The sequence below is a fragment of the Oryctolagus cuniculus genome, chromosome 3 (assembly GCF_051225735.1).
Source record: "Oryctolagus cuniculus isolate XC-2025 breed Fujian yellow rabbit chromosome 3, ASM5122573v1, whole genome shotgun sequence".
NCBI lineage: Eukaryota > Metazoa > Chordata > Mammalia > Lagomorpha > Leporidae > Oryctolagus > Oryctolagus cuniculus.
Window position 1 is genome coordinate 44,656,693 of NC_142869.1, and position 18,583 is coordinate 44,675,275.

At 41.5% G+C, this 18,583-nt stretch overlaps 1 protein-coding gene and 1 non-coding gene across 6 annotated transcripts in view; one reads left to right on the forward strand and one right to left on the reverse strand.

The window, feature by feature from the left end:
- Window positions 1-18,583, reverse strand: part of SLC39A10 (solute carrier family 39 member 10) — a 264,604-nt gene that overhangs the window by 58,287 nt on the left and 187,734 nt on the right. The window contains exons 1-2 of one of the 5 annotated variants that reach the window (XM_051848335.3): window positions 14,256-16,649; window positions 4,542-4,629 (exon numbers count right to left, since the gene is read on the reverse strand). The exons of 3 other annotated variants lie outside the window; for them this stretch is intronic. The gene's annotated coding sequence lies outside the window, so the exon portion shown is untranslated. Of the gene's footprint in view, window positions 1-4,541; window positions 4,630-14,255; window positions 16,650-18,583 lie in introns of those variants that run through there. One more of the 5 variants, XM_008258852.5, reaches the window with a different exon arrangement.
- Window positions 728-831, forward strand: LOC149127329 (U6 spliceosomal RNA). The gene has a single exon (XR_016232044.1). It is a non-coding gene; the product is annotated as a U6 spliceosomal RNA (small nuclear RNA).

Consider the following 18,583-nt stretch of genomic DNA (forward strand, 5'->3'; position numbering starts at 1 on the left):
CTATCACTGTATAATTTCTACATTACAGTGGGGTTAATTTACCATTAGGCAATTCAATCACTGTGTTAATTATAATAATTTTGAAGCAGATATTCTCTATCTTCACATGCAAAGAAAAAATGAAAATGAAGTTCCTTAATCTTTTCCTATATAAGTTAGTCCCAGAAATAAATATTTAGTAAGTAATTAAACTTTGTTCTCAGGAGCGACTGGGAGGAATCACTGCGTTGCTTAATGCCCTTCACCTGGGTGCTGGTTACACACATGCATTTCACTTCAGGAAAGCAACGGAGTTTTACACTTAACATCTGGGCACTTTTCTGTAGGTCTGTTATATTCCAGCCAAAATGTAACTTAATTCACGAAGAATATTTCAAGTTTCAAATAGTAAGATCAATAATATGAAACTTTTAGAAACATACCCAACACATACTTAATAATCCCCAAAGATGAATTTATTATTGTAACTTTTTATTTTTGAAATAATTTTTCAGAAGAAATTATAAAAGTGGCTCAGTATCCATGTATCCTTTGCCCAACTTTCTCCAACAACATTTTACAAAGTCATAGCACATCTTCAAAACCAATACAATAGTATTAAATAAACTAGAGATCTCATTCAAATTTCAGCAGCTTTTTACAGGCTCTCTTCAAAAATACCATAATATATTTTTTTACCCAAAAGATCTTGTGTAACAAAATAAATGGGCCTACAAACTAGATTCTTTTGCTCACTTCAGCAGCACATACACTACAGTTGAAATGATACGGAGATTAATATGATTCTTGTGCAAGGACAACAAACGAATCTGCAAAGTATTTCATATTTTTAAGTCTTCTCACCACAAAAAAAGGTATGTAAGATAATCCATATGTTTATTAGCTTGACTTAGTCATTCCACAATATCCATGTATTTCAAATTCCATGATTTATATAATATACACAATTTTTATTCATCAATCAAAAGTATAGAAAATTAGGGTTGATATTCTCCATTAGCTAGTTCTTCTATAAAGATTTATAATTTAATTACAGTCCTTTCATTGTAGTTTTTTGGTTTTTTTGTTTTTTTTGTTTTTTTTGTTTTTTTTGACAGGCAGAGTGGATAGTGAGAGAGACAGAGAGAAAGGTCTTCCTTTTGCCATTGGTTCAATGGCCTCCAATGGCCGCCACAGTTGGCGCACTGCAGCCGGCACACTGCAGCCGGCGCACCGCGCTAATCCGATGGCAGGAGCCAGGTGCTTCTCTTGGTCTCCCATGGGGTGCAGGGCCCAAGCACTTGGGCCATCCTCCACTGCCTTCCCAGGCCACAGCAGAGAGCTGGCCTGGAAGAGGGGCAACCGGGAAAGAATCCAGCGCCCAGACCAGGACTAGAACCCAGTGTGCCGGCGCCGCTAGGGTGGAGGATTAGCCTATTGAGCCGCGGCGCCGGCCTCATTGTAGTTTTACTGTATAAAATGCTGTTACAATTTTCAAATAAATAAAATCAAACATCTTAAGAACAAATTCAAGAATACACATTGTTAACATTATAAATACTCTTAAAAGGGTATATACCTAAAAGTCTTGGACACAATGAAATCAGAGATACCTGCACAATCATGCTTACAGCAGCACTGTTCACAATAGCCAAAAACTGGAATCAACCAAGGTGTCCTCCTCAGATGAACAGATAAAGAAAATGTGATATTAAAAAAAGAAAAAACTGTGCTATATATACACAATGGAATACTATTCAGCTATAAAAAAAGAATAAAATTCTACCATTTGCAGTAAAATGGACACAACTGGAGGACATCATCTTGAGTGAAATAAGCCAGTCCCAGAAAGACAAATACCACATGTTCTCCCTTATATGTGGAAACTAAAATTCAAAAACAAAAAAAGAAAAAAAGAAATATCTGTGTGTATCAGTACTGCTGCAAATATAGTTTTCTAAAACTGTTTTATACCTTTGTCAAACTAATGGTTAAGAATTCTATACTGCAATAGTTTGGAGGATCTGTTATTACTTTAAAATTTACTATATATGGGTGAAATAGTCATGTTTCCACTCAGTTATTGTGTAACAGCCATTATTTGATAACAAATTAAATACTGTTTAATAGCCACTGTCTATTCCCACTGATCTAAGGTTCTTTTGCTTTTTACTTATTAAACTTCTTATTCTGTGGGGTGGGGAAGAAATCCTCTTACAGATATTTCATTTCAAAGAGAGAGTTGTTATTTCACACAGATGAACAAAATGAATGTAAAAAGTTTTAAATGAAAATATCTTTATGTAATTTTAGGTAAATACTAGATTTTTACTAAGAAAGAAATCTAAGACTAGCCCAAAGGATACAACATGATTAAGGTGAGAGTTCAAGATTGTGCCATTCCCCCTTTTTTTTTTAATTAATTAATTAGTTTTTTTGACAGAGTTAGACACAGAAAGAGAGACAGAGAGAAAGGTTTTCCTTCTGTTGGGTCACCCCCCAAATGGCTGCTACGGCCGGCGCACTGCGACGATCCGAAGCCAGGAGCCAGGTGCCTCCTCCTGGTCTCCCATGCAGGTGCAGGGCCCAAGCACTTAGGCCATCCTCCACTGACTTCCCAGGCCACAGCAGAGAGCTGGCCTGGAAGAGGAGCAACCGTGACAGAATCCGGCGCCGCAACTGGGACTAGAACCTGGGGTGCCAGTACCACAGGTGGAGGATTAGCCAAGTGAGCTACAGCGCCGGCCCATTCCTCTATCTTTCAATTCAAGGGCTCTACTATACCATCTTTCTTGCATTACACTAAAACCAGAACACTGGTTTTAGTAACTTATTAATAATAAATAACTTATTAGGAAAAGACTTACTATAAAGAGGATATACTACAAAGACTTATTATAAAGAGAAAAGAAATTGTCTCCTACTGACTTAATTTAAAAAACAGATATTGTGCATACTACTAAATTATATGAAAAAATGATTGCCATAAAAAGGAAAAGAGCTGTAGTTACTAAAATAATCCTATTACCAACACTGAGTTCCTGTTACTGGAAAAATCAATCATCTCAGAACATACTTTCTGTGTATCTACTCATTTCATTAAAAAAAAAAAAAAGTTTTCACTCTAAAGTTGTTTTTGAAGGAAAATGAGCAAATAAAGCAACCTCCAGTTTATAAAAACCAAATAAAATAACAGATTTTTTAAAGTGGTAGAAGTTTGATATGGTGGTGTTTTACTATTTTTTTAATATTTAAATGCTATTTAAGTGCAAATTATTAATAGTAATATAACTTGGATTCCATCAATTCTGATACACTCACTAAATATGTTTTTTTTTATAAAGTCTTAGTGACCCAGATTCAGAAACTTTTGTAACTATTTCATCCCATCACTGCCAGCTTACTCCTTCTCTGCAAAACAGGGGCAACAGCACCTACATTTATCCACCAACTGAACTACCATACATAAAATCACTTTATAAAGCAATTATTTCAACCTATTATCATCACTAGATGTGGCATTATGTATCTTTCATTTAAATTATAGAAACTATAGAAGCAAGAAAAAAACTCCCTTTGTTGTGACTCCTTTAGGAGGATGTGGTCAAAATATTCCAAGAGCAAATGCAGCATTAATTAACACATCCAAGACCAGCTCTAGATTACAGGAGGCATCAAATTCACTAGTATTTGCATAAACGTTGGAAGACTCACCACAACAAACTAGCTTCATAATATTATAAAATTCTTCAACAGATGAAAGTATTGTATTAATGAGCTACAAGCAGGAACCACGAAATCCTCTTACAGTTTCATGGTTTGCTTTTTCATCCCTCAATTTCACCCAGTACCTAATCTACTAGAGCCATATTCACAGTTTGGAGTACCAACGCAACTCTTAAAAAAAAAAAAAGATTTTGTGATTTCTAATCTTCCCACTGAGATTCATTCATATAAAAACAGTACATGCATGCTAATTGATCTTGGGCATAATTTACTGCTTGTCCTGTTTTGCTAACTTTAAAAAAAGAGAATGTAAAAGTCTGTGCCTTGATTTTAAATACCAAATCAATCAACAATATATCAGGCCCATCTGTACTGTACATCAGGCATTCACGTGCAAACCTCATTATATGTCAAAACTGCCAGCCTTTCTGCATTTTTAACCTGGAACTACACTGTGAAAAGCTACCTATGATACTGCTGTCTGCTCTGCTACTTGTGACTACAAAGAACATCTGAGATAAGTAAATGCACTAGCTGGGATGCCTTTCTCAGCCAGTAAATAACAAGGTGCCTTTGGAAGCTATTAAAATGTTTCCAACTTTAGTCACTATTTCTGGAAATAGGCCTCAATCTCTTCATTCTATATGTATAATATGCAGACATGAAGAGAGTATGAAGAGTGCTAATCTGCTAATCCTAGAACCTGAGCCAGACACACATGCCATCTCCCTTCAATCTGCAGAGCTGGGTTCTCTTTTCACTCATCATCACTGGCAGTTCCTTTCATTCTAAGAACACCTACTGCCACTGCATCAAATCTTTATCACACCACCCACCTTCACTATTCCTTTCACGTCTTCCTTTTTCAGCACCATGGCACTCTTACACACTCCTGATTTTGCACCAGCTTGCCATTCCTAAGAACTGACAGTTAAAAGAATCTTTATGAGGTTGGGGGGAGAGGTCAAAAACAACATGATCACAGAATCTCCAGGGTAATCTTTTTATAACATTGACATTTTTTAATGCAGCTAATGATAGAGAGGCTACTTCTTCCTCAACAGGGAAGCTTTATGTCCGATTAGATTTAGCTGTCCTTAGAATTATTTTAAGCCACTAAGTTCTCTTAATTGTTGAACAAAGTGAGATGATTCAGTTCAGCCAACTTAGGAAGGCTCTTCCAAAAATACAATCCAAATGTCAAAGCTACTTAATTTTTACTAACAAACTACTAATTTCACTCTTTTTGATTACCCATCCAGTAACAGCTTTATTCTCAACAATGTCAAATATATAAATAAACAAAATAAATCCTTGAACATAAAATTCTGATCATATTCTCTTTCCTTATACAGTAAGACTCAAAAAACACAGAACTAGGGTATATTTAGATATATAGATACATAGAAAAAGAAGTAAGAAAATTACTAATGCCAGAAATTTTAATTGACGAATCAGTAAAGTCACATTATGTCACATGGGGTAGAAAATGAACTACTGTTGGTTTCAAGACTTTCACAAGTATTTATAGAATTTTAGTCACAATATGCAAACATTTTGATTCCAACTCATGCTTTACTTTTGGTTACTTGCCTGTAATTAATTCCAAGATGTGGAATTAATAACAATAACACTCCTTTCGGCTGGCTCTATGGCACAGCGGGTAAAGCTGCCGCCTTCAGCACTGGCATCCCATATGGGCACCAGTTCATTTCCTGACTGCTCTACTTCCAGTCCAGCTCCAAGCTCCCGTCCTTGGACCCCTAGACCCATGTGGGAGACTGCTCCTGGCTTCAGTCTGGCCCAGCCCTAGCAATTGCAGCCATGTGGGGGAATAAACTAGTGGATGGAAGATCGCTCTCTCTGTCTCTTCCTCTCTCTCTGTAACTCTGTCTTATAAATAAATCATTTTAGAAATAATGTTAACACTTCTCAGGTCTTGCTATTCATATGTACTTATTTCCAAATTGTCTCTAGAGAAATTAAGCTGGATTATGCTGCCACCAGCAGTTACGATCATGGCACTCTCATCAGCAATCTGTATTATTACTAGAATAGAAGATCTTGCCTTATTTTTATTTTGATTTATATTTTAAATGTTGATTATTAAATTATTTCTGAAGTTCCCTTTTTATTAAATTATATATTTTTATGTATATACAATGAAATCTATGAACTTTTGCAATTTCTTCTATGGGTTTCTACATTTAAAATTTTTCTTCCCATACTTGATATTGTCTTTCTTTCTAAAAAGAGCTATAATTAAAAATAACACAAGTCCTAAAAACTAAGGCCTGCAAAACTCATTTGCTATCTAGGAAAAATAAAAGCATCTATGGAATTAACATTTCCAAACTCTCCCATATTTATCAAGTAACTAAGAAACTTTTATGTTTTAAGTCTCAATGATATTTTCAAATACTTATGTTTAGGCAAAAATCTTCATAGGAAAAGCTTTAACAAATGATTTTATAACATATATTATATAAAATTATATTTATAGTTAATTTAAGAACATTTTTCTTAACATTCCTTGCAGTGATTTAATTTTAGCGTATCTTCCTTATTTTCAAATTTTTATAACTGCTAAGATTTTCTTAGAATAAACTTTGTATTTACACTGGTTACACATTTTCATTTTATTTGAAAAAGCTAGACTACTGTAAAACTAAAAGTGTATATTCCAAACACTGAAAAGTAATGAAGTTGGGTGAAATTCTACACTAAAAAAGTTCCATGAGAATAGATAACATCTCACTACTTTACATACTACATTTAATAGATAAACATTACTGATATAACTCAATACCAGCTCACAACTTACATGAGATGTATTTTCTAATTAGGACACTGTTTTATTAATCTTATTTATTTATTTATTTGAAAGGTAGAGAGACATAAAGAGCTTTCCCATCTACTTCTTCACTCCTCAAGGGATCACAACAACCAGGGCTGGGACATGCAGAAGCCCCTGCAGGTCTCCCACCTGGGTGGCAAAGACTCAAGTAGTTGAACTATTATTGCTCTCTCCCAGGAAGCTGAACTGGCTTAACCACTGTGTCCCAATCTCTATTTACAATGTATGTGGGGGACGCTGAATCAGGAGAGGCCTAGAGGAACTTCCTGAGCCTGCCTCGAATTTGAAAACCTGACTTTAAGTTTCAAATCCCTGGTAGCAAACACCCCAGTCCCAGGGCACTTCTGCCTAAGGATCATTAAGGTGGTATAATAGGAGTGGCTAAGACCCTTGTGCATCACAACACCCCTCCCCTCGCCCACATCCGCGCAACCGCTCTGTACCATAGGCTCTGGACCTCAGCTATATATACACCTCCCTTTTACAATAAAGTGAGACCCTGCTTCGACTGGGCTCCACACCACGCCTGACTGTCCCCCGGGTTTGGGGAAGGCTGAGTGGCGGGTGGCGCACTTTCCACTCCTTGGTCAAGGCAAGCTGCGGGCAGCCTGCCTAATTCTCCGGCAGTGGCGAGGAACAGTCACCGCAAATGTACTAATAGCAAATCATGTATTATTCCACTTACAGTGACAAGGTTTATATCTATCAGTCTTTCCATAGCTGCCTTCATCAAGAGGCTGTGTTTTTTTATGTACGAAGTATACTTTATCATATAAAGAGAATAATGCAAGGATTCTGTTCGGTAGAGCTGCACTGAGAGGTAATACACAAAGCATTTGCTCACAGGGCTATGAGCATGCAACCATGAATTGCTTTACAAAAGGAATGGGAGGAGAGGAGGAAATGAGAGGGAAAGGGAACAGAGGCAGTGAGATGACATTTTCTGCTCTGAAAGAATTACAAGACAGACATAACCAGCTTTTCAATTACAGAAGGTAAACTGTAGGAGATGCTACATAAACAGTTTGACAAAGTTAGGTGGAGGCTTAAGGTGAAGGCCAAGAGCTTCATATTCTTTTTCCAACTTCAAGAACAATAAAGGTGCTATTTCTCCTGTAGAGGGAAAATGGAAAAGTGAATAGATGAAAAGCTTCTACACCATTAAGGCGAAAAAAACCTCAGAACTCCTATTACCTGAAACAACTGTCTGAATGCTTCTCTACTACAGTATCTTACTCCTGTAGGTTCTGGGAGAGTATTAACTATTCTACATAAAAGCAACATACTGAATAATGCTGAAACATTAAGAACTAGATCTAGGGGTTTGCTGACTTCAAAGGGCCAGAAAGTAAACACGTTAGGGTTTGTGAGCTTTCAGTTACTATCACAACTGCTCTACTCTGCCATTATAGCACAGAAGCAGCTCCAGACAACACATAAACAAACAGGAAAACAATCTTCCAGGAATACTTTACAAAAGGAGTGGATTTAGCCCACAAGCCAGTTTGCAGATCCCTGACTTATTCTTTTTTTGGACAGGCAGAGTGGATAGTGAGAGAGACAGAGAGAAAGGTCTTCCTTTTGCCATTGGTTCACCCTCCAATGGCCGCCACAGCTGGCGTGCTGCAGCCGGCGCACCCTGCTGATCTGAAGGCAGGAGCCAGGTGCTTCCCCTGGACTCCCAGGCGGGTGCAGGGCCCAAGCACTTGGGCCATCCTCCACTGCACTCCCGGGCCACAGAAGAGAGCTGGCCTGGAAGAGGGGCAACCGGGACAGAATCCGGCACCCCGAGCGGGACTAGAACCCGGTGTGCCGGCGCCGCTAGGTGGAGGATTAGCCTCGTGAGCCGCCGCGCTGGCCAGATCCCTGACTTATTCTACATATTAAATAAAAAAAAAAATCATTTCAGCAGGCAACTGTATGGAAAAACACTATTTTCAAATTCAGAAATGTATACCTGCTGTGGAATAGCAGGTAAAGCCACTGCCTGCATCTCATATGACCACAGGTTCGAGTCCCAGCTGCTTCACTTCCAATCCAGCTCTCTGCTATGGCCTGGGAAAGCAGTAGAAAATGGCCCAAGAGCTTGGGCCCCTGCACCTGCATGGGAGACCTGGAAGAACCTCCTGGCTCCTGCCTTCATACCGGCAACAGCTCCGGCCAATGTAGCTGTCTTGGGAGTGAACCAGCAGATGGAAGACATATCTCTCTGTCTCTCTCTCTCTCTGCCTCTCTGTAATTCTGCCTTTCAAATAAATAAATAGAAATAAGTCTAAAAAGAAAAAAGAAATACAATAGGATCTATATCTTTGTGACCTTCTGACTATACTGAATGGATTCTGATTTTCTACTTCTCATAATGAATGAAAATAAATCTAAAACTTAGTGATCTCAAGACGATGAAAACTAATTTCTTCCATACTTCACAGTTCTTACAATATTACTTCTGGTGCTATGCAAGCACACAATTTTATCAGTAAGATAAGGTCACTCCCTACAACATTCTGATGCACTTTTCTGAATAGGATGTGTGGTCTCCAAAAGTAGAGAATATACTAAGGGTAAAAGTATACCCATCAGAAATGTTAATACAGCCATAAGTATCATCTGATACTTCCCTTTCTATCAATGAGTAATTTTAAAAGTAGATAATTATAAAATCATTTGTCACTTAGATTGCTTGAATACTGTTTAAACAAGGTCACAGATTTTATCCTATGCTTGTATAACCTGTAACCATCACAGTACCCAATTCTAATGACTTTTAAAAAATTATTTGAGAGGCAGAGAGGCCCCCATCTACTGGCTTACTCACTAAATGCCTGAGGCTGGGAGCCAAATTAAGTGAGCTATCACTGCAGCCTCCCAAGTTCTGTTGTTAGCTGGAAGCTGGAGGCTGGTATGAAACTCAGGTACTCTGATATGGGACAGGGGCATCCTACCAGGATCAGCTAAATACCTACCCTCTAACAACTTTCAAATATGAAAAACCTAACATTAAAAATCTGCTAGGGGCTGGCGCTGTGGCACAGCGGGTTAAAGCCTTGGCTTGAAGTGCTGGCATCCCATATGGGCACCGGTTCTAGTCCCAGCTGCTCTTCTTCCAATCCAGTTCTCTGTTATGGCCTGGGAAAGCAGTAGAAGATGACCCAAGTCCTTTGGCCCCCTGCACCCATGTGGGAGACTTGGAAGAAGCTCCTGGCTCCTGGCTTCGGATTGGCACAGCTCCAGCCGTTGTGGCCATCTGGGGAGTGAACCAGTGGATGGAAGACCTCCCTCTCTGTCTCTACCTCTCTAACTCTTTTAAAATAAATCTTTAAAAAAAAAATCTACTAGATCCTTGTATCTGGCTGTTTAGAAGATAGCATTTAACACTGATAGGACAATAAATTATTGGGTTCTGTTTTAACATGTCAGAACATTATGTGTGATGTCTTAAGTAGTCAATTTGAAAACAATTTCAAAAATGCCATTGTTATCTAAAACTTTACAATTTCAGTTCTCAACTGCAGTATTGCTATTGGAACACACATTTTAAATGTTCCAGCAAATTTCTGTTGAGGATATATTTGATTACTTTAGGAAAAACTTAGAAGTAAATGTTTGCTTCACCCACAGAAACTACAGATTAAAAAAAAATAGTCTGGAACACAGATAATTGGTTAATCTGAAATCTTACCTTAATGCTTACATTTTCAAACTTTATTTTCAGTACAGTCAAAACTACTAAATTCAGCCAGCAGGCAGAATTTTATATCGCTTTTCAAGACAAAGTTCAGATTAAATGAAATTGCTGTTATTCATACAAAAAGCTAACGACAAAGATTCACCTTTAATGTATTTCCTTCTTCCCATTCTGAAAAATATTCCATTATACCTTGGCTCGGGGATTTGATCACATTATTCTGTTCTTTCTCCACCCAAAATCCACTCCCTTTACTTGGAAAACTGGGGTCTAATAGCAATCAAAATTAACCAACTCAAAAGGACTATGTCCATCTTAATTAGTACCATTAGCTAGTTGGAGGATGTCTCAAGGAAGCCAGATGTATAACTTTAAGATGCTAACTGCAACAAACAGTACATTTCTTTAGCAAAATGTGGAAGTGAAGCTGCGTTTAAGAGCACTTAAACACTAGAGGGCAGCATCAAACTGTTGAGGCTTAGATTGGGCAGTCTTGTCTTCTACAGTATCCACACATTTTTAATGAGAAATACACTTATGAGATGATTTAAGATTTTAAAACATCCGTTATAAAGGGAAAAACTACCCTTCTGTTTTAATTATCTTAATTCCTCTTCCATTTCCTTCTGTGTGTTTACATCGTTGACTTGTGAGTTACCTGTTGAAAATAGACTTGTGCTAATATCTCTGATATAAAACAAAACTTATGTCATTTCCATTCCTGAGGTAGGCAGGGTCTGACGTTTCTCTCTCAAATACTTCCTTAAGTTAATGCTAAATTTAAATTTGTGTCACTCAACATTTTAAATTGTCATGAAGCACTATGCAACAAAATGCTGTGGAGTATGTTCCCAGCAAAGAATTTATTTTGGCAGAAAAAAAAAAACAAAATTTACATACGTAACTATAAATTAGAAAATGCAAGAGAGGCAGAAAAAATCCTATGGGTATTATATACAAATAACAGAAGAAAAACAATACAGTAACTGTAATCCCATGAAGGCCCAATAGAGGCCATCAAACCCAACTCTAGGGTAATCAAATATGAATGGAAAAGAAAGGTTAGTCCTTGTTTCTTTGATAAAAGAACTCAATGGACTGACTGTATGTAAAGAATGGTAGAATTAATTAAGTACCTGAAGCCTCTTGGTTCATTCTCATTTAATTGTCATGGTGAATTCCTGAGATAGCTTCTTTAGTATTTCAAGTTCACAGACAAAAGACTAAGATAAAGCAACCTGCTCAAGGTGACCAAACTAATTAACAGTAGATCAAGTTTTTGAACCTTTAATCTCATTCCAAAACCCTAAATTCTTTCCAATACACCAATACTGAGGGTGGAGGAGGGATAGAATATCATCAAGCTAAATTCTCTTTAATGAAAAGCAAATGATCACTCTGGCCACTGGATGACTATTCTTGCTATAATGCTTAAACAGGTATCTTATATAGCCCATAAATCACTTAAAAGAAAACAAACACACACTTTAGAGTACTTTCATACCAAACTTGAAACCTTCTCAAAGAACTTCAAATCAGATTCTCCAAAAAGGGGAAGAACTGTTAGCTGTTACCGGAAGATGAACTGCTAACAGGAAGACCCGTACAGGTTGCTCATCCCTAATCTAAAAGCATGAAACACTACAAAATCTTGAGTACTGACATGACAAATGGACAATTTCTCCCCGGACCTCATGTGACAGGCTACAGTCCAAACACAGGTGCACTATAACTGCTGTATAAAATTACCTTCAGGCCACGTGTGTATGGTGTGTATGAAACACAAAAGAATTTTATTTTTAGATTTGACTTCCATCTCCATATTTCATTATATATATAAGCAAATATTCCAAAATCCAAAACACTCTGGTCCCAAGCATTTTGAATATGGGATACTTCAACCTGTACAGATTATCCAACAACACATTATTGATGTCACTTCACAAGAGATCTTCCCTAATCACAGTGGCAGCAAAGTCAGTCTTGCAGAGAGGTTTTGAACCACGGGTCTGTGGATAGAATTCAGAAGGTTTGTGCATTTGGACAGGGGAAAAATAAAAACACATCTTAATTTTAACTTCTGAATTTAGGATCTCTTCAGTTATGAAATAATTTAATGATTAGAGCAATATGAAGTACTTGATAGAAATAATTTAAAATCTTAAAAGATCATTTGTAGTCCTCATTAGTTGCGAATTAGTCATTGTCAACCAGCCACTACCCTTGATATTTAGTGCTTTACTAAAGCATGGATTACTTCATCATAAATATTTAGTGTCTTGATAAACATTTCAATAAAATGGCTTTCTGTTGTAATTCTACACATTTTATATATTTAAAACCATCGTTCTGAGGCTCGTCACACAAAAAACTGGCAATAATTCCCTGCCAACACACCACTGTTTTATTTTCTTCTAACCCCTTATCACTGATATATATTGCTTCTCTCTCTCCCTACTGGAATATTCAGTGTACACAGGATGTGGGTTGTCTGGCATGCATCCCCAAGGTCTAGGAAAAAAAAAAAATGACTCATAGTAAGGTACTCAAGTATTTGCAGAATAGAGTCCTAAAATAAAACAGTACACAGGAATCTCGAGTTAAGGCTTTCGATCACATTACTAAAATTAAACTTTGTCTCCAGCTTTTACAATATATTACTGCTTGTTCTTAATTATATAGACTTTGGCTACGTCACCAAAAAGAACACACAAATGAAATGTAAAAGTCACATGCTAGTTTTGTTCCAAGAATGACTCAGTTCCAAATTAAAGCTACAGGACTTAACAGTGGGGGGGTGGGGGGAGAATGAAAGTAAAAGAAAAAAAAAAGGCAAAGCCTACCGCCTTTTTCTCCCCCCAAACTTATGTTTTATGTCACTTTATTAAAACGGGTACTTGGAGGCAACCATCCTGTACTAACGGCTGCTGGCTCTGCCACGGGAGCTTTTCCGTGTGCCCAGCTCCCTAAAGCCAACCCATGTGCACAGGTCCCACGTGAACGTTTCTTCCCTGAAGCCACAGGAAGACCTTCAACGTCATGTCCTCGTTAAGGCCCCCTTCTTCGCCGGGGCGTTCCGGGGGCTCCCAAGGGAGGGGCAAGGAGTTCAGCAGATTCCCAGGCCGGGAGGGGGGGGCTCCAAGAGTCCTCCACGCGGCCCCCCAGCCACACCCCACAGCGTTCGCCACCGGGGGGCTCTCAGAAACAAAGCCCGGGCGACCGCGCCACCGCCGGGGGCCACCTGGCCGCCCCCACCGACCCGGGCCAGGCTCCAGTGTTAACTCCCCCGCGCCCCGCCTCGGCTTTTCGGTTGGCCGGGGGAGGAAACAGGCCCCCCACGAGCCCGCCCGCGCTGAGAGTCCCGGCGCCGCCGTCCGTTAGCCTGCCGGGGCCGGAACAGCGGCGCCGACGCAGCATCCCGGGCTTTGCTCGGCCGACCCCATGATAGACCGGAGGGGGAGACGGGAGAGAGAGGAAGGATCTGGGACGTCCGTCGCCAAGTTCCCCCCACCGACGACCTGCCTCCAGATCCTCCCACCCTCGGGCCACAGGTCCCCATCTCCGACAGCGACGGCACCCTCGGTCCCCGGGCGGCCCGCGCGTGCAGCCCCCTAACCGCCGCCGCCCGCCCAGCGGTCACTCCCCCCACCTCCGGCGCGGCCCACGAGGCTCCCCCAGCCTCAGCCGGGGGCTGAGCGGGGCGCCGGGGTCCCGCACGCGGGACGGACGCTGCCGCGCAACCGACCCCGCGGCCCGCAGCAGCCTGGAGCGCACACGAGGAGCCGCGACACCCCACGCGCAGCCCACCGCGCGCTCCGCTGCGGCTCGCCGCCGCCGCCTGCAGCAGCTGCGGGAACCCCAGCACCCGGCTCCCGGGGGACCCAGCCCTGGTGCCCCGGTTCTGTTCTCCTTTTCTACCCCCACGCCGTCCCGGGACTCGCAGCCTCCGCCGCGCATGGGGCCGGTTCTGGGGGAGGGAATGTAAACAAATCGGGGTTTTATAGTTACCTCACACTCGAGTGCCGTGTGCATCTCCTCTCCGCTCGGTACCAAACCCCGGCTGCACCAAATCGTGTATTCACCAAAGCCGCCTGCGCTAACTGCGTCGCGGAGGCCCGCGCGTCAGACTCCTCGCTACGCCAGCGGCGTATAGGGCCCACTCAGGTCCCTGCGCAGCCGCACCCCGTCCGCCTATGGGTGCTACGCTCTGGGCGTACACGCACTACCCGGCCATTAACTTCGGGTAACGCCGGTTGCGTAGGAAATTGCACCACTGGCGGGTTCCTCGCGGGTTCCACACGGATAGTCGGAGCAATAGGAAATTCGAGTCTACGCAAATTGCGGAACTTCGGCTCCACGTTAGTTTTGTTCCAAGAAAGGACGCGGCGGGGGAGTTGGGGCGGCTTCTAACGCATGCGTGAAGCGCCCGTCGCTGCTCCCCTTTTCTCTGGGCTTTGCGCCGTGGTTGCAGCGGCCTTGGGCGGGCGGACGAGCTATGGGAGCCGAGCGGGAGGACGTTAGCCGGCCGGTTTCGCTGAGATAAATGAGGATGGTGAGCTGTACACGAGGGAAAGCGCTAGGTTGAATGAATCCCACCCCCTCTGTTAATCTTTTCAGCCTCTCAGGGCAACAAGAAACTTAACGTTTGGGGCTAAGTGCGAGGTGTTTCTCGCAGAGCTCCCTCTACACCTTCCTCTCCCGGAATTATTCCTGAGAGACTTCTGTGGGCCTTCTAACAAAAAGTTAGGTCCTGAGACGTGATCACGCATTTAGAGTAATTCTCGAGGCTTGTCAGCAACTTTCCATGGTCTTTCAACACCTCCTGTGTCTTAGTCAATCGATTATTTCTTAACACCCAAAGGCAGCAACTCCTGATCACGCCAAGCAATTCTGTGCCTAAGTCGTGCTCATTCTTGCTCCCATTCCGGGGCTCGCACCGCACCTCTCATCCAAATGGCCGCCTCCCCTCTCGTTAAGCAACCTACAAGCCTACGTTAAAGGACGCTTTCCCTTTGCTTCCTTACTCTGCTCCTTGGCCCTTAATCCACATGTCGAGGCTTATCTGAATTCTGCCAGGGGTGCACGGATTTATATCCAAACACCAGAATCTAGTTAGGAGTGAGAATTCTGTGGTGCAATATCGGTGTCTGAAGTGTGTCAGCTATTTTAAAAGTGCTTTTCACCTATATATTTAATATTCACAACACGACGATGTAGGAGCTAGTGTCCAGTAAACTGAGGCACAATAAGTGAAATAATCTGCCTAAGATGGCAGAGCAGCAGGGGAGGAGAGATGGGATCCAAAACCGTTCAGTGTAACTATAGTCTGACTATGTAGCAGTTATCAGCATCCTTAGAAAATACATAATATCATGAAAATATTAAGAAGGTGTAGTACCTGCATTCCTTATATTTAGAGCAACTCCACTGCTTTTTCATATCTGCATGGGAAATGTTCGAGTACACAAAGGTACACCTGAACCACTTCATCAAATATTGCAATACTTGCAGGCAAGTTGGTCAACAGCTGCAGTTCCTAGTGGGGTCCACCCCATCCTAGTCCTTAAAGATTCTTCAGACCTTCTCATATTTTTTTAAGATTTATTTTTATTTGTTGAAAGAGTTACAGAGAGAGAGAGAGAGAAAAGGGGGGGGGGGTGTCTTCCATCAGCTGGTTCACTTCCCAGATGACAATGGTCAGAGCTGATAGGATCTGAAGCTAGGAGCCAGGAACTTCTTCCAGGTCTCCCATGCAGGTGCAGGTGCAGGGGCTGAAGGACCTGGGCCATCTTCTACTGCTTTTCCAGGCCGTAACAGAGAGCTGGATCGGAATGGAGCAGTTGGGACTTAACCTGGCGCCCATAACGGATTGCTGGCACTGCAGGCTGGGGCTTTAACCTGCTACGCCACAGTGTTGGCCGGTAGACCTTCTCATTTTAAAAGGTTAATACCTGATTAAGATAGAGGCCTTAAGATCCAGGTGTTATTAGGGATTCCCATTCTAATTGGTTGCAGCCTATTCTTCACAATTGTTATATAATTTATCATCTCTACATAAAACTATATGATAAGCTACTTGAGAATAAAGACTAAGAGGAGGGCTTTAGGTTCAGCGGCATCCCACGCTGCTGGCAGTTTGTGTCCTGGCTGCTCCACTTCTGATGCAGCTCCCTGCTAATGGCCTGGGAAAGCAGTGGAATATGGCACAAGTTTGTGGGGCTCTGCACTCACAGGGGAGACCCAGAAGAAGCTCCTGGTTCCTGGCTTTGGCCTGGCCCAGCCTCAACTGTTGTGACCTTTGGGGGAGTACACCAACAGATGGAAGACCTCTCTCTCTCTTTCTCTCTCTTCTTCTCTATCTCTGCCTTTCAAATAAATATTTTTTAAAAAGAAAGAAAGAAAAAGAAAATGAGTCTAGTGCTGTGGTGCAGTGGGTTAAGCCTCTGTTTACAGTGCTGGCATCCCATATGGGCACAAGTTTCAGTCTAGTCCCAGCTGCTCCAATTCCAGTCCAGCTCACTGTTAATGTGCTTGAGAAAGCAGTGGAAGATGGTAAAAGTGCTTGGGCCCCTGCACCTATGTGGGAGACCTGGAAGAAGCTCCAGGCTCCTGGCCATAGCAGCCATTTGAGGAGTGAACCAGTAGATGGAAAATTTCTCTCTGTATATCTATATATAGATATAAATATAGAGAGAAATATATAGATATAGATAGAACAGATACAGATATCTTCCAAATAAATAAATATCTTCCAAATAAATAAATAAATCTTAAAAAAAGAAAAAGGAATCTCAAAAAATGACTTGCAGGCCTAAACGAAGTCTGACCTGTTGAGTTAAATAATTGGTAGTACAGCAAAGATACAACTATAATATGTTTCAAAAATTTTTTTTACCAGTTTTATATATCAGTAATATGTTAGGGTCAGAGATTTCTACTATGTTGGAATCATACTATTTTCTGAAAGGTTAAGACATTTTTTCCTAGCCATCTCCTTTGATTCATAAAGAAGTTCACATGAACTGTAAAAGCAGTAAATAATTTCCAGAATGGGAGGAAAGAGGGAGTATTGAATTATGTGTAAGTGCCTTACTGTCATTATCTTGTTTATTCCCACTGCTTCAGTCACAGTCTTATTTCACATATCAAATACTTTAAATGTGGAGTGGGCATTTGGCACAGTGGTTAGCAGTCCACTTGGGACACCTATATCCCACGTTGGAGTGTCTGGCTTTGAGTCCCAGCTCCAATGCCAGCTGGCTGCCAGTGCAGATTCTGGGAGGCAATATGTGAAACTGACATAGTTGGTCCCTGCCACACTCATGGGAGACCCAAGATCCCAGCCTGAATTTGTGGATGGGAGATCTCTCTCCCTCTTTATCTTTCTCTGCCTTTCACATAAGTAAATATAAATTTTAAAGTTTAAGTGTGAATACCCTGTCTTTGTGATACATGATGCAATAAATCTGATGACCTTTTTGCTCCTCAGAGAAAGGAAGGCATCAGGAATATGTAGAAAAAATAATCTCAACCTGGGCCTCAGAATTAGTAACCGCCTCTTCATTTTTAGAGACTATATCTTTCAGCATGGGCCTTGAAGCTCCAGCTCTGGTCCTGAAGCCAAAGAGAAGTAAAAGATACACCCCATTTCCATTCTTTAGGACCTGTGACACTGTATAACAAGTAAGAAGGTGGGGCTGGCACTATGGTGTAGTGGGTAAGGGCATCACCTGCAGTGCCGGCATCCCACATGGGCACCGGTTGGAGACCTGGCTGCTCCCCTTCCAATCCAGCTCTCCGCTATGGCCTGGGAAAGCAGTAGAAGGTGGCCCAAGTGCTTGGGCCCCTGCCCTCATGTGGGAGACCCAGAAGAAGCTCCTGGCTCCTGGTTCCTGGCTCCTAGCTTCTGGTCGGCACAACTCCAGCCATTGAGGCCATCTGGGGAGTCAACCAGCAGATGGAACACTCTCTCTCTCTCTCTGCCTTTCCTTCTCTCTGTGTGTAACTGACTTTCAAATAAATAAATCTCAAAAAAAAAAAAAGAAAAGAAAAGCCTACACCTAACTATTGCAGATAATACTAAAGGAAGAAAACTTTAAAAAAAAAGTAAGAAGGCAAGCCCATTGTCAAGATGGGAAGCAGGGTCCATGGGCAGTCTCTCTGATTCCTTGACAAAGTGTGGCTCTATCATCATCTACTTTTTTGCAGTCTCTGAAAACCTGCCATTCCTAAAATCAAGATAAGTGGGACTCTGAGAGGACAGCTGCCCTTATACCCTTTCCTAAAGGGCAAGACTTGGGATCAGAGAAGATTGTCCTCTTCCACCCACCCACCAC